The sequence below is a fragment of the Malaclemys terrapin genome, chromosome 2 (assembly GCF_027887155.1).
Source record: "Malaclemys terrapin pileata isolate rMalTer1 chromosome 2, rMalTer1.hap1, whole genome shotgun sequence".
In the NCBI taxonomy this organism is placed as follows: domain Eukaryota; kingdom Metazoa; phylum Chordata; order Testudines; family Emydidae; genus Malaclemys; species Malaclemys terrapin.
The window spans coordinates 35,235,497-35,247,874 of NC_071506.1; the positions used below are offsets into that span (position 1 = coordinate 35,235,497).

The 12,378-nt window shown below is 44.4% G+C and overlaps 1 protein-coding gene across 2 annotated transcripts in view; it reads right to left on the reverse strand.

Moving 5' to 3' along the window:
* RIMS2 (regulating synaptic membrane exocytosis 2) overlaps positions 1-12,378 on the reverse strand; it is a 788,551-nt gene that overhangs the window by 17,749 nt on the left and 758,424 nt on the right. The window lies entirely within an intron of this gene.

The window sequence follows — 12,378 nt, forward strand, 5'->3', positions numbered from 1 at the left end:
GGCAGAAGCCTCAGGGGAACTGCTTTAACTGCCAGAAGCCCGGACATTTTTGGCGGGAGTGTCGGGCCCCTGCGGGGGGCATGTGTAAAAACAAACCCAAGCCCCGGACAGACCAGAGGCCCCGCACGCTGTGTCCGAAATGCAAAAAGGGCTACCATTGGGCTGCGCAGTGTCGCTTGGCCGGGGGTGACAGCCGGGTCTTGGCTGCTAACCGAGACAACCCCCCGGGAAACTAGTAGGCGGGCCTGCGACCAGCCCGAGACCCAAGGCCGCGCCCCTCTCCGTGCACGACGCCCCCGCCGCCACAAGGGGCAGTGCGGGGATTGACCTTGTTAATCAGGAAAATATGGATATCACTCTCCCCGGGGAGGTCCTCCTCATGCCGTCCCAGATTCAGGGCCCGCTGCCGGAGGGCATGGTGGGCCTTGTCCTACCCCGCTCGTCCGCCAGCAAGCAGGGCCTGTTTGTGGTGCCTGGGGTGGTGGATTCGGACTATGGTGGAATTATCCATGTTCAACTGTGGAGTCATCTCCCGAAACGGCTGTTTCAGGGAGATGCCTGGGCGCAACTCATACTTGTGCCCTACTCCCTTCCGGCAGGGGGAAGAAACGTTCCCCGAACCGGAGGCTTCGGGTCCACCGACCAGCGCACTATTCACCCACAAGTGGCAGCAGTTGTTAAAGACATTGGAGCACCCCAACCCAAACGCATTTACTGCCTCAACGATCAGCCGTTCGAGGGTGTTATCGACTCTGGGGCAGACATTACCGTCATTGCCGCTGCGCAGTGGCCCGCCCATTGGCCCACAGAGCAGGCTCCGGCAGTTTGGGGTGTGGGCGGGGCACAGGACTCACAACGAAGTGCCCGATGGTTGGAGGTTAGGGCGCCCCAAGGCATCCGCCGCGCCCGTATCCGGCCTATCATTCTCCCCGTCCACCTCAACCTGTGGGGCCGTGATTTATTGACACAGTTCACTGCCACCATCCATATCAATGATTAGGCATACGGCCCTCCCCCTCCGTTGGCTCACTGACGAACCCGTATGGGTTGCGCAGTGGCCGCTTCCTTTAGAAAAGCTGGAGGCCCTCCAGCACTTGGTTAATGACCAGCTGAAGGCAGGACGTTTGGAGGAGTCCACTAGCCCCTTTAATACCCCCGTGTTTGTGATTAAAAAGAAATCTGGCAAGTGGCGCCTCCTGCAGGACCTTCGCGCCATTAACAAAATTATACAGCCTATGGGTCCCCTGCAGTGTGGTACCCCTAATCCCAACCTTATTCCCTGTGATTACCGGTTATTTGTAATAGATTTAAAGGATTGTTTTTTTACCATCCCCTTGCACCCTGAGGACCGGGTGCACTTTGCCTTCACTGTTCCGGTTTTGAATCACTCCCAGCCCACTCCACGCTATCAGTGGAATGTGCTCCCTCAAGGCATGTTGAATAGCCCCACCTTGTGTCAGCATTTTGTTGCGCAGGCCCTACGGCCCTTCCGCGCAGCACACCCAGATGCCTTAATTTACCACTACATGGATGACATCCTGGTGGCTCACCCCGTCCTCCCTGATGACTGGCTGGACGAACTGCGCCACCAGCTTGCGGCGTGTGGCCTGGTTGTGGCACCGGACAAGATCCAGCGTCAGCCACCCTTTTTGTATCTTGGTCACCGCATGCTCCAGTCATATGCCCGTCCAGTTTGTCCCGAGTTGGTATTGCCCAACCCTCTTACGTTTGTACAGCTTCAACAGTTATTGGGGTCCCTTAATTGGATTCGTCCTTTTTGCCCTCTGACTACCTCCATGCTGTCCCCTCTTTTTTCTGGCCTTCGGCAGGGCCGTCTCCCCGGAGATATCATTCCCGTTTCCCAGGAACAGCGCCAAGCGGTCACCCTCATTAACCAGACCCTGGCCCAGGTGTGGGTCGACCGCCGAGAAAGGGAACAGCCCCTTTTTGCCATTTTGCTTCCCACACTCTCACAACCGACAGCTGTCCTCGCCCAGGAGGGGGCGGCAGCGCGTCTTCGTTTAATTGAATGGATTTATTTGACCCACTCCCCTCCGCATACTATTCAGACACTCCCTCAACAGGCCGCAGAGCTGATTTTTAAAGTGCGAGAACGGTCCCGTACCCTCTTGGGTTGGGACCCCGTTGCCATTATTGTCCCCATCCCGGCTAAAGACTGGGAACGCACTGTCTCTTGCAGTGCCACCCTCCAATTGTCTCTTGCTGACTATGTTGGGGAAGTTAAATATCACATTCCCCCTGACCCCCGTCTTTCATTCCTACAACAACGTTGCCTTCACCTCCGGCCGTCCTTGTCAACCGTCCCCATTAAGGATGCACTTACCCTTTTTACGGACGGCGGCCCAACACGAGGTGCGGTCAGCTGGCAGGTGCAAGGCACTTGGCAAGTCCGCTTTACCCTGCCTCAGCGCTCCCCACAGCGCGCAGAGTTGGCTGCTGTCATCCTGGCCTGCCGATGCTTCCAGGATGACCCTTTTAATTTGATTACTGACAGTCTTTATGTTACTAATGTTCTTAAGTCTCTTCCAGGTTCCTATGTGTCGCCCTCCTGTGATGACAATTTGTTGGCCCTTTTTCTTACCCTGCAACAGCTCCTTTCCTCCCGCTCTAGCCCACTGTTTGTGGCACACATTCGCAGTCACACCACACTACCGGGCCTATTAACAGAAGGCAACACGGTGGCCGACCAGGCGGTCAAATCGGTGGCCTCAATTTTTTCCTCCCCAATCGAAAGCCACGCCTTTTTTCATCAATCCGCCAAGGCCCTTGCCAAGCAGTTCACTCTCCCATTGTATCAGGCGCAGGCCATTGTTCGCCAGTGTGACCTTTGCGCTTCTCTCTCCAATAGCCCGGAGGTAGGGGTTAACCCTCGTGGAACCTCGGCCAACCAGCTCTGGCAAATGGATGTTACACATTTCCCTCCCTTTGCCCCCTGGCAGTATCTTCACGTGTGTGTAGATACCTTTTCCCATTATGTGTGGGTCACCCCCCAGAAGGGTGAGGCCTCTCGTCATGTTATTAATCACATGATTCGCGCTATGGCAATCATGGGTCACCCATCCCATCTTAAGACCGACAACGGCCCCGCCTACTGTAGCTCGGCCTTTGCCTCCTTCTGTACCACGTGGGACATTGTCCACACGTTTGGTATCCCGTATAACCCCACAGGCCAGGCCATTGTGGAACGAGCCAATCGTGCGCTCAAACAAGCCCTGGTCCGCCAAAAACAGAAAGGGGGGATTCCCGTAGGCCTTCCTCCCCGCCAGGAATGGCTGGCTGCAGTGCTTTTTACCCTGAATCATTTGAATTTGACTGACAACTACTCTGCAGCAGAATGTCATTTTCGCAGCTACCAGGCCTTGCCCCGCCCCTTTGTTAAATATCGCAAGGCCCCAGACCCTCAGTGGCATGGCCCAGTGCCCCTTATAACGTGGGGACGAGGGCATGCTGCCGTTTCTCTTCCTACAGGTCCGTTGTGGGTCCCGGCGCGTAACGTCCGCCCGTGGCACGGCGATGGCCTGGCACCAGGGACTATCGAACCCCATTCCACAGTTCAACCTACATCTGCAGGATCCCGAGCGTCCTCGCCAGCGCCCCCCGCGGGGGCCCCCGCAGCGCATAACCTGGGGACAGGTTAAAGCCCTTTCATTGCAGGCCGAGCAGCTGCGAGTGCAGCAGCAGCTAGAACCTACCGCAGAAAATTACCTTGTGACATTGTTAGCTTGCCTTAATGTTAATTCACTCCTTATTTTGTGTGTATTGGGGAGTTTCCTGTTGGCCCCTAGCTGCCAAGGCGAACCCCAGATGGAGCAGCGGCTGCAGTTTAACACCTGGGTCCACCTGGCAGAAGTATTAAATCAATCTGATTTCTGCCTGGCCGTTGCCCCGGAAATGCAAGGTCTGTTAAGTACCTGCCTTGTTCCTGTCTGTAAACCACCCAGCAACATCTGGGGTGTGAGACAGTGAAAGAAATGTGCTGTTTTAAGCTTGCTGATAATAGTTTTGTATGCAATAGCAAATTGATATGCTGAAATGCTATGCTTAAGTCATCCGCCAAGACGTTTTTCTTCCTTGGTAGGATTATATTTAGTTATAGCCACCCTTAGAGTGGATGAAGACCCTTTTATAGTATGGGGTCCTAGTTTTGATGTTTGACGTTTTACTTTGCTGCTTTGTTTAATGTATACCCAATCTAGTGGCATTGTGTATGCTACCCTGCGAGAGTGTTTTGTTTAAACACCGCATTTATAAAATAAAACAGGGGGAGATGTAGGGATGCATAGCTCCCGAATCGCCAGTCCACAGGCGCGGCAAACTGCTCCCATGGCTACGAGGCAGGAGTGACCTTCAATCCAGCGTTTGTGTTTGGGAAACTTATTTGGCTGATTTGATTGTACCCTCGCAGCTGGTGTTCACGCGCTCAAGAGATGGGTTCGTTATCTTATGTGCATGTATACTGCCTGGCTCTTCTATGCGCAAGAATGTAACCACTAAGAAGAGTTGTAAACAAAGTAAGGAGAGAAATAAAAACCCCAGGAAAAGTTTTCCTGGGAGGCTTTTTGCAAGAGGCTTGTAAAGCTCTCTGGCTACCAACAAACCTGGCGTTCTGTTTCCTTTCCTGCGTCGTCACCACAAATCATGTAAGGAAGAGTGACAATTCTAAATCTATTTGCTTTCACTCTTCAACAAAACTTACGTTAAGAATGAACACATATGTTGCAACTTGATTTACTGTGAAATTATGGAAGAGGCAAAAGAATCATCAGAGCAACAGCTGCTCAAAGCTCAGCACATGTGCACCTATTTCAGCAGCTGTTCTGAGTGTGGCTATTGTGGTTTCTCATTTTAAAATATTCTTCTTTTCCCATTTCCATTTTATCTGAAACAAGTGACTCAGTTCAGATGAGAGGTCAGAGGGATGGCTGAGTGGAAGGAGGAACATTGCTGTAGCATGGAAGTAACCAGTCCAAAACTAACCTAAACCTTTATGTGTGTGTATAGGTTTCTAATCTGGAATAACTTTAAACACCCTCATCATCCCCAGCCGTTGATTGGGGTTGAAATAAAGTTGTATGAGGAATCATTAATAATCGCTCAACAGAAGTCAATTTAGAGTTGTCTTATGGTCTCAAAAGAGACTGTCTGTCTTCTTAACTGCACAACACCACACCTTTATTTTTTCTGGGTATTTCTGAGCAGCTTCCTTTTCTCTTTTCCTCTCTGTACTCACTTGTATTTGCATTGATATTAGTGACAGTTATGTCTGTGCACCCATAAGAAGAATATATCTCTCTGTCTTGCCCCTTGTTACTTTGATAATTCAAACCTTACTATTTTCACCATTAAACTGTTATTGTTGTTAAGTGACTCATTGTAAGATACAACAAATATAAAACCCATAATAGTTGCAATTCATATTTCACGTGATCATCATTTATCTAAGAAAATCTAAGTGGAACAGTGAATAAACCAAGAATGAAGTTTTATAGTTGTACAGAAAAAGTATTTGACATTAAGGAACAAATATATACTACTATCCAAAAAAAGTAATTTGTGCTAAATCTTTAGTTGCTTGTTTGGCCAAAATGTAACCAGGATAGACCCACAATACTTATGATGGAACACTTTCAGAAATTTTTGCCCAAAGCTACAAGGAGTAAACCTTAATTCATCACTCTGCAAAGTAAACTGCAGTACAGCTGCTGATTTGGGAATATACAAAACACACTAAATATAATCACAACTTCTGATCTTTTGTCTTTAACTAACTCCTAAACACTTTAACCTAGCTATAGCTAACTTTATTGATATTGTTACAGCACTGAGTGGTACATGCACTGGAACCCAATAAGTGGGTTATTTCTGTTAGGACAGAAAAATAAGTAGATGGCAAATGTAGGCTTATTAAATTATCCTAATCTACTTTTCTTTACAAATGTACAATTCCTGATAATAGGATATGAACAGACAGCACAACTCCTCACAGCAACTCTCCCTGGCTATTTTCCAGAATCAGAGTAATGTTCTCAAACCTCATGCACCATGGGCCTGATTCACAACTGCCTTGGACTTTGCATAGTCATCTACACCTCTGCAGAGTGAGCATAAAATGCTGCCATATTAGAATGGCACCATTTTACACCCACCTTGAACTGTGTCTACACAGACTACACAAAGTACAAAGCAGTGGTGAATCAAGCCCACCCCAAACTATTAAAATCCCTAAAAAAAATAGAGCAAGTAATTTTGTTGAATAAAACTCTTATTTTATATAGTCTATATGAGGATTAGAGAAGTAGATATATATCCCCATCACTCAAACCATTCAACTCCCAGACTTTAATTTTGCTAGTTAGAGAGGTAAAAAGCTGATCATCTTCAGAGATAGTCTATGTTAAAACTACTAAGATCATTGCATTTCTGGGATATGCTATTAAATGCATTCATATAATTTTAGGTGGTATACTCTCTTCATGTGCTCATTAATGTTATCAGGAATTCTGTAGTGTCCTGGGTAGAATACACTTCTGTAAATTGTAAATGTTGTACATATTTAGGAGAAATCCTGCCTTTTTAAAAATTGTTTTTATTGTAGTTTTATTACTATTACTTATATTAGAAAAGTATACATTTGAAACATGCAATAATCATAGTAAAACCAATCTCTACTCAACTTTTGTTTATTGTTAGAGTTGCAAAGGACCATTATACACATTATCACCAGGATCTGTGTAACATTTTTGAGCAATGTAGAGAGTGTTTAAATAACTCACCACCCTCTGTTAGGACTTAATGAGAAAAATCTTGCCAAATAGTTGGATGACATTACACAAATTAGACACAGGCCTAAAGCCTATTTTTGCAGGTGAGATATAACAGATGAATATCTATACGACCCCAGGCAGCACAAAGAACATTATTTAAACAGACCCCTGCTGCCAAGGTTTAGTCCCAAACACTCTCCTAGATATAGTGCAAGTTTCACAATATAGTGGGGACTGCAGGTGTTTTCAAACAGTTCCGGCTACACATTTGTAACTCCAGCTGAAGCAATGGTGCCATGGAGTTTTACTATTCTGACTATATGGGAAACATCCAACGAAGTCAAAAGAGGAATACAGTTTTAAAGCTCTATCCAGTCACTTCAGTCAAATATTCAGGTTGCGTTAGGCTCTGACTCTAATAGGTCTAATAAATGTCAGCCTGCCAGCAGATCTTTTCTAATTTTCTCCCTTGGATTTCCTGGTAGACTTGGGTCCCAGAATATGCAAGTTATGTTTCAGTCACATTTTTAATTTTGCTCAAGTTGTTTCAGCATTTTTTTAAAGATGATCTAGACATCTATGTCGCACTCATCACCACGGTATCTGAGTGTAGTTTGTTAAGTCCTCTTGGGGGTGAGGACAGACGTACAAGCTGCCTGAAATCACCTCCAGCTCTGCCAGAACAGCTGTAAAAGCAGGTGACGCTGACCATGGAGGGGCTAATTCCAGGGCAACCGAGAGCTTTGCTGATTCAGTGCATCTTCTAGGCAGCTTTGCCAAGCTGCTGTTTAACATCATACACCAATATCACAATACCATTTAGAAGAGGAAGTAAAGGTTTGTATGAAAAAAGCCAAACAGCAAAAAGCTGGGAGTTCAGAGTGGAAGGGGCTGGGTGGGGTGTTTTTATGAAAAAACAAACCCCAAGCTGAATCCCTTATACTGTGACTGGGAGTCTGGCATGCGGGGGCGGGGGGAGGCAGGGAGATGCCTGGGTCCTCTGGGAAAGTTTACAAGGGAGGAGGTCCCCAGTCCAAAGGGGTGTAGGATGAAAAGGCCAGGGGAGGGCTTCTGGGGGGCAAATGGGGAGCAGCCCCTAATCAGAATAATCTCTTTTCGCTATGTTAGAATGCTTTTTTCCTAACCAGGCTAGATTCACTGGTGCACTCCAGCTCCTATGCCACATTTTGACAATCGAAACCTGGTCTGATCAGCCAGTTAAAGTGGGGGCTTGTCTACACTACAGACACTACTGCAGCACATTTATGGTGCTGCAGCTGTTCTGCTGGAGCGCAATAGCATAGACATGCTACAGTGGTAGAAGGTGTTTTTCTGTTGCTGTAGTTAATCCACCCCATGAATGAATTCTTCCTTTGAGCTAGCAGTATCTCTACCGGGGCTTAGGTCGGCTTAACTAGTTCACAGCCCTTAGCAACGTAATTAGATCAATCTAAGTGTTCGGTGTAGACCAGGCCTGGGTTAATGAAATAGCAAAACGTAGCTGGAGTATACCAATGAACATGTCCCTATATGGGGAAGGATCAAATCCTACCCAAACATTGTGTGTATCTCAGTGGTATTTAGAAGATGTTTCAGTTGTTGGTGAGGGCTGGCTTTCTATCTAGGTCAGGTAACATTTCTATGATATGGAAGCACACATACTATCAGTGCCTGACTTAGGCCTTGTTTAGACTGATGGCGGCATTGCTGGCATGTAAGATATGTGAAGTTACACACTGCAGTGAAAATTAGGCTGTGTCCACACTGTGGTGTGTAGCTACTTGTGGTAGTGAAAATCAGGCATTCCTTCTGCCAGAGCCCAGAAAAAGCTTAGCAAACTCAAACTCACCATTTTTACATCATGGAACAATCTCACACTGTGGCAGTGTGGCCATCTAAAAAGTCACAAACTCAAGTCACAGGGTGAATTCCTTAGTTCTATGAAGTCAGTGTCAAAATTCCCATTCATTTCAATGGGGCCAGGATTTCATATTTAAAAGTGGCTGGATTAGACAGGTGGAGATTGTCACACAAACCTTTCCCCATGCTAAATTTGATTTAATTTTGTTCCAAATATCAAACACTTCTTTCAGTAGGGGCTAAACTTTAACTGTCAGTTAATATGACACAGTAATGCTAAAAAAAATCCTTTGATAGCATCTATATGTGACTCAGGCTTTGCTGTAATACCATATAGATGGCTATTGATGTGTGTGTGTCCACCATACAGTTCTCTCTGGCTGTCTAATTTAGAATTAGCTTCTTAATAATGTTTTTTACTATACATACCATAGATAAAAATAATAATGAAATAAAATGTTATTCAGAATAAATAACTGGCTGAAACTTCAATGTCCACACAGATGCTTCAACATAGAGGCAACTAGGAAACATAAAGCACTCTGTATACTGGAAAAGTTGCTCAATTTCTTATCTCTTATTCATGATTGTTACAATCATTATATCTCAGCAATACAATTTATGTCATAAATTGACTAAGGGCTAGCTTTTCCAGTCTGCTAAGTGGCTCACAGTAGTCTTAAAGTGGCTGAAGATTGCCAGTGGAGAATTCTTCCTATGCAGGGGAACTCTGAGTTACCTCTGCCTTCTATGCCCAACTGCCACTTCTTGGGGGCATTCTTGCAGACAGGCTGAGGGGGAGATGTGGTGAAGTAGAGCAAGCTTTGTTACACCCAATTGTCCACTGTCATAAATTCTCTGTGACATAAGCTAAGGCTGCCTATGGGCAGGACCTAACTTGCACTGAAGGTCAGGTGATTCTGAATCAGGGAGCTCCCTGTGTCCATCCTTCTCCACTATATTTGAGCATAACTTGGATTAATGGGGAGTCAGGACCTAAATCAATTTCCATTGGGCTATGTTCTCTCAAACATGGTATTAAAATTGTAGCTTAACTCTTATTAATAAATTTGATTGACTTACACTTTGATCACTTCTAAAATGAAGATTATTATCCACATTGTATCTTTCCAGATGTAAAAATACATATATGTGTATTCAATTCAATGGTTTATGGACCAAAGGTCCTCCAGTCAGTTTTACAAATCCACATAAATGTCCCGAAAGACAGATTTTCCATTTGTACTAGTATGTCTGATTTAGCTGAAATTTTTTGTAAAAGCTCATATGGTGAGACATCTATCTTTTGCCTACGCACCACATGCAGCAGTTATTCCACCTCAGGGCTGGAACAGTTTACTCATGAAATGAGTTTGGGATCTGCCTTTTCAGATGACTGCATACAAAGATCATGGAGGGGAGAAGTTGTTTGTGTATACTGCTCACTTTGGATCAAACCACACCTACTTATGGGATCTGACAACATATGAAAGTAATGATATAAAATGTTTCAGAATATGGCAGATCCTGATCTGTGTGCGGAGGCTACTTAGAGCCCATCAAATACATCTAATGTTTATTTTCACAGATTCACTGAGTGTGTTTGAGAGATGAATTTGACTTCCATGCCTTTTCATTCCCTTTATAACCTCATGTGTATCCAAAATATCAGGCAGCAGAAACCCAAATTCACACAAATTATGTGGGAAACATATTTCAATGTTTTCATTTAAATTACATGAGAATCATTGTCATATATAGTTGAACTCAGAATATAGTCAGTTATTAGAGGTTAACAAAACACTGAAAAGTGTACATACATCTTTTTTTGTTTGTTTGTTCTGATAGAGAGTCAAAAACAACCAGGATGGGAAAATATACAAACTGATATTACAAAGTAAGTAAAGGAAGGATTGTATATATGCCAATTCATTTTTAATTAGATATTCTAGTTGTTCCTCTACCGACTTACTATCCATTCACTGGAAAAGTTCTTTAAGGTGGTTGAAATTTCATTAAAATACCAATCATCAGTTTTTAACATACAAAGGCACCTACTGAATAGTAATTATTTATCTAGAGAAACAAAGTAAGTAGGCCAAAATAAAATAACTAGGTGCACCAATACCATCTTGATGAGACAGGATACATATAATAATTGTAACCCATGCTAGAAAATGGAAGAACAACTGTTTTGACATGTACAGAGATGTTCTTTTAAAAGAAAATCTAAATACATTCAGCATAATTGATGGTAATTCAATTGCTTTAAAAACAGCATGTTTTTAACAAGAAATTTTTGGAGCATATTTTAATTACTATTTCTGAAGACATAAACCTTAAATTCCTTGTGATAAATGCCAATTAAATTTAAAATAGTTCTACCTGTAAAATTATGAAAATGCCCATTTATTTTTTTCTGTTTTCTTTTTCAATTTTCAAAACATGAGCTCAAGAAAAATCATTTGTAGCCTAGCAAGAATTTGGTATTATGCGTAAGTACATATATTTTCTATGAGTACACTCCAAATGGTACTGATAAAAAGATAAAATTTGGTTTTTCAGGTTCTGTGTTAATTAGGTAGCTCAGTTTTCCTAATTTTCCATTAGAATTATCTATTTTAACTACAGTCAAATCTGAGTTGCATTAATTTACTACTGTTATTTGGGAAAATATATTTCCAGTATTTTTCACATAAGGGTCTGATCCTGTAACTCACATAAGTAAATCATATTTATGCTAATAGCCCTACTGAATTGAGTGGGGCTACTTTCATGAACGGAGATTATTTACATGAGCCAGGATTTACAGGATCTGGCTCTAAAATTAGGTCTTTTGCCTACATCCATAAAATGAATGACTAAGGAATGTTAAATAGGGACAGTATTTAATTATTCAAAACGGACTGTAACTGTTTTGGAATTGGTGTGTTAACTACAGAGTAAGAACTGTTGGCCAGCTCAATCTTGCCAACAAAGTCTTAGAAGAGTGTATTTACTGCTCTCCAGACAGTTTACTAAAGAAAATAAAACCGAAAAACCCAGGAACACTTTCCTGTATAAATAATACTTAGCAAATGATCTAATGTCAAAATTACTCTTAATGGTTTCATTGCCCATGTAAAAGGCTTCTTCTAAATTACAGCTCAGTTCTGATTTACAAAGCAGCGTGTCACTAATTACACTCTTAACACAAAGAATTCCGAGCGTATTATTATTTGTAATACACGCAACAGATTCAATTATATATACTTGGGGCGTTCAAAATGTAAACAGGAAGCCATTTAAAAAGGGGAAACAATCTACCGTCGAGGACCTCAGCACTATCCTCATCTAAATGGGGAAAAACGAAGCTCGACAGTTAAGCACTGAGCTGGTTTTGCACGTTAGTCGCCACATCATCCTATAAGAATCCAACCACCGCTTTAAACAGCAAACGTGACACTTTCCCCCCCTTGCTTTGCTTGAGGGTGACAGGGACAAGCCCCACCATGGGCGCAGCGCTCCCCGGCCAGCACGGGGCATGGCACCGCGCTCCCCACCCGGCAGCCCAGAGCGGAGCTCCCGGCCCTCGGGGGGCTGCGCGCTGTCTGAGCTCGCTCCTGCCCGCTCTGGCTGCCACGCCAGGGTTCAAGGCACCCCCCGCCCCGGCGAGTCCCACGTACAGCTCCTGGGAGTTGGCTAAACCGCCCGGGGCATCCCCACCCCGCCGCCAGCCTGCCCCGCGCCCGGC